This window comes from Rhinolophus ferrumequinum, chromosome 6 (assembly GCF_004115265.2).
Source record: "Rhinolophus ferrumequinum isolate MPI-CBG mRhiFer1 chromosome 6, mRhiFer1_v1.p, whole genome shotgun sequence".
Lineage (NCBI taxonomy): Eukaryota > Metazoa > Chordata > Mammalia > Chiroptera > Rhinolophidae > Rhinolophus > Rhinolophus ferrumequinum.
In genome coordinates, this window is record NC_046289.1 from 7,808,851 (window position 1) to 7,812,765 (window position 3,915).

The window sequence follows — 3,915 nt, forward strand, 5'->3', positions numbered from 1 at the left end:
CCGTGACTAAAACCTGTTGCTCAGCAGTGTTGCCCACAGCCAGTTCGGCCAGCAGTGATGCCACAGGCCATTACTTGGCATTAATCTAGAACCTCGTAGAACCAACAGATTGATATTAAAGGAGGATTCTACCCTGGATGGTGAGTAAATTGCATAGTCCCAACTGAAATAGATTTTTCTGCTTCCTATAATTAAGAATTTCTTCACTGTGGCTTTTCCAAAAAGGCCAATGCAATACTTCCCACCAGGCTTCCCTGCAATCAGCACGCTGCATACTGCATGCTTTCCTCCTGCACCTTGTGGATGAAAACCTATGGCCAAAGAGGCCGTTTATTTATTTGTACAGAAAGGCCAGTCTCACCATCCTGTCTTCGTCTGACTGTTTCTTGATGTTGGAGGAAAGTAGGACTCTCCTTGGGTTTCCTTTGACTGGTCTGTCGTGGGGCCACCTTTTCTAGAACAGTCTCCCAGGCAGCACATGTATCTAAAAATCAACCAAGAGACACTCACGCTTCTGTTGGTGATATGGGGGTGAACACCAGGACATTCTTTGGAAAGCAACTTGAAGTATATATTATGAGCCTTAAGATGTTTGTATTTTTTTTGATCCTGTGATTTCATTTCCAGGAATCCATCCTAAAGAGATGAACTAACTGCAAAGATTTATGTAAAAAGACATTCTAACAACATTATTTATAGTAATGAAAAATGAGAAAAAACCTAAATGAAAAATATTATGGAATGTTTAGGGAAATTATGGTAAAGCCACTCAATGAAATATTATGTGCCACTTACAAACAGATTTAAGTAATATGCAAAAAGCATGTGATATATTAAGCTTTAAAAAGCAGGATTTAAAGCCACTTAGTTATGATCATAACTAAATGTAAACATGAATAGGAAAATTACTCTGAAAGATATATGGCAAAATGTCAACAATTTTTATTAGGTCGTAGAACTATTCGTTTTTTCTGCTTCATAATTTTAATAGTTTTCCATTTTTATTTAATGACATTTAATATTTAATTTTTAAAATTGTTTTTTAAAAACCAGAATGTCCTGATTTAAAATGGCAACTGGTTGACAGCTGCAATGGATTCTCTCCTAACTTCCTCCTAAAATGCCTCTGGAGACACAGTAAACATTGAAAACTTGAAATACCATCCCAAACTTAAGTTGACACATGGTTTAATGCCAGAAGCTGGGTTATCTCCACTAATTTTAAGACAAAAGGGGCTAAATGAACCATGACTAGCCTAGACATTGCTTCCTGACCCAGGAATCACCTGGGAGAAGGGTAGGACACGACTTACACCTCCATTCAGTCTTGCCTCTGCCTTCCCCAGCCAGAAAAGTCGGCCATGGCTCCCGCTCATGAGAACTGCCTTCTGAGGAGATCAGGAACGTTCTCCAGCACTTCTCTCTCCTTCCCCACGTTTCTGTGACCTTTCAGACTCAGCAAGTCCTGCAAACAGTTGGGAGGAAGAGGTGGGATGTTGCAGCCCCGGCAGTCTGCATCCTGGGCGGGTCGTCCCCAGGCGAACTCCTGGAAGCAGGGGCAGAAACAAGGAGCCTGGTGGGCACTCTCTCCATCCACGTCGTCCCTCTGCACAGAACGTCAGAGAAGCAGGGCCGTGTTTCCTGCAGGTCTGAGTGAGCAGTCGGTGTGTGAGAGAAAGCCTTGGGTTTGACCTAAGCTGTGCGACTCCAACCCTCTGAGATGGTTTCTCACCTGGAAGAAGAAGTCAGCACACCTGCCCTGACAGGGCTGATGTGAGAATTCAGTGAGCTCAAATGCCCATGCGTGGCCCAGGCAACAGGCCTGACTGTGATGACTGTCAACCCGGAAATGGACAGGCAACTTTCAAGTAAAGGCACAGAGTGTGGCCACTCCTTTTCAAATGAGGAAGGAGGCTGCTGTTTTTCCTAACAAGGCGACACTAGTGTTCACAGGCTAATTAGAGTCTCTGACGGACAGTCATGGGGAAATGAGCACTGCAGTGGAGAAAATGAGTTATCACTACAAGTCATTAACCCCGTCCCTGAGCAGATCCCGTTAAGCCTCATCTGAACTCTTAATTCCACAGCCTCATGAGTGGCCGAGATCCTGCAGACATCCAGCAGCGCTTGCTGTCTGTCCCCACACCTACGACTACTTCTTCATTCATTCATTCATTCATTCATCCATTCAGACATGCACTTTGATGTCTACTGTGTTTCAGGCACTTATTGCAGGGGCTACACACACAGGGGTGAGCAGACCAGCTCCAGCTCTGGTGGAGTTTCCTCTTGTTCCAGTGAGACCCAGACAATGAACTAATAAATAAGAGAATTCAGGTGGTAAGTACTAAGAAGACTCTAGAATTCTGGGATGGAGAGTGGCAGGGGGGTGCTGGAGGCAGGGTGGTGAGGAAAGTCTTCTCTGAAGAGCAGATGAATAAGCTGAGACTGGAAAAGGGGAGGAAACCGGTCTTGTGGAGATTTAGGGAAGAGCATTTGTGGCAGAGGGAACAGCAATTGCAAAGTCCATGAAGCAGAAACGAGTGTGGCCAGTTCAAGAGCAAGTGCCGTGGCCGATGAGGTTTGAGGGTGGTGACTGTGGTGGCCATTGGAGAGGGGAGTTGGGACAGGCAGCTCATGTAGGGTCTTCTAAGGTATGTCGATTTTAGACAGCTTGCAAATGAAGGGTTTCAAGGGAGGTCGGGATTAGATTCACATTTTTAATGGGTCACTCTGGCTGCTTGGTAGAGGAGGTATTGGAGGGGAAGAGCAGAAGCAGGCCAGTTGGAGGCTATGGAACTGGCCCAGGGCAGCGACAATGGGGGCTTAGAGGAGGGGGTGTGAGTGCCTCGGTGATGGCTGTTAACCAGCCACAAAGCCCAGGCCTGCACCAAGTCACCAAAAGTCCCCTCCTTCGTGCGTTTGCCGAACTTACCACCTTTCTTTCTTTTCTTCCCTTCCCGCCCTCTCGTCCCTCCTAACCCCTCCGCCTCCCCTTCCCTCCTCCCCCCTCCTAACTCCGATTCCAGCGTTGTTCTCAGTCTAGTTGTGGAGAACGCAGCTCACTGGCCCATGCTGGTGTTATGAGCATTGCGCTGTACCCGGCTGAGCCAGTCGGTTGCCAGCTGCCAGCCTGCCAGCCGCTCAGGGCCTCTCGTGGCAGCTCGTGGCAACCAGCGCTGGCAGCACACGCTGGCTGCCCACCAGCCCGGCGACCTCGGTGTTAGGAGCACAGCGCTCCAACCACCTGAGCCACCCGGCCGCCCGCTACCTTTCTTTTAAAAATTAAGATGTAATTTACCATTTTTAAGTGTACAGTTCAGTGGATTTGAGTCTATTCACAAGATTGGGCATTCGCCGCCACTATCTAATCCCAGAACATTTCGTCACCCCCAGAAGAAACCTCATACCGATCAGCAATCTCTCTCCACCTTGCCTTCCCCAGCCAGCAGCAACCACCAAACTGTCCCTCTGGCTTGTCTGTTCTGAATATTTCATATACGTAGAATCACACATACTTGGCCTTTTGTGTCTGGCTTCTTGCCCTGAGCATAGCGTTTTCACAGTTCACCCATGCTGAAGCCGGTGTCAATACTTCCTTCCCTTTTGATGGCTGAGTGATATTCTTTTGTACGGAGGTACCACGTTGTGTTGACCCATTCCCCAGGCGATTTCCATGCAAGTCAGGAAAGTGGTGCTCTTTGAGGGGAGCAGGGGCTGTGATTGAGGTGGACATGTGGGGACGGCTGGAGGGGCTCGGGTGGATACAAGGGGGTCTACTTATAGTAATTGATTAAGGGGTACTCTTGTATGATGCCACTGTCTATAAGTTACATCTTTATGTTGATAAAGAGTTTTAAGTCCTTCGGCTCATGCGCTCTGCCCAGCTTTTTCAGCAGGTGGAGTATAAAGCCT

At 47.5% G+C, this 3,915-nt stretch overlaps 1 long non-coding RNA gene across 1 annotated transcript; it reads right to left on the reverse strand.

Annotated features, from left to right (window-relative positions):
- Nucleotides 1-369: 369 nt before the first annotated feature.
- On the reverse strand, nt 370-1,874 carry LOC117023760 (uncharacterized). The gene is made up of 3 exons (XR_004423256.1): nt 1,733-1,874; nt 1,314-1,465; nt 370-484 (listed from the first exon to the last, which is right to left on the reverse strand). It is a non-coding gene; the product is annotated as an uncharacterized LOC117023760 (long non-coding RNA).
- Between the last annotated feature and the right edge of the window lie 2,041 nt (nt 1,875-3,915).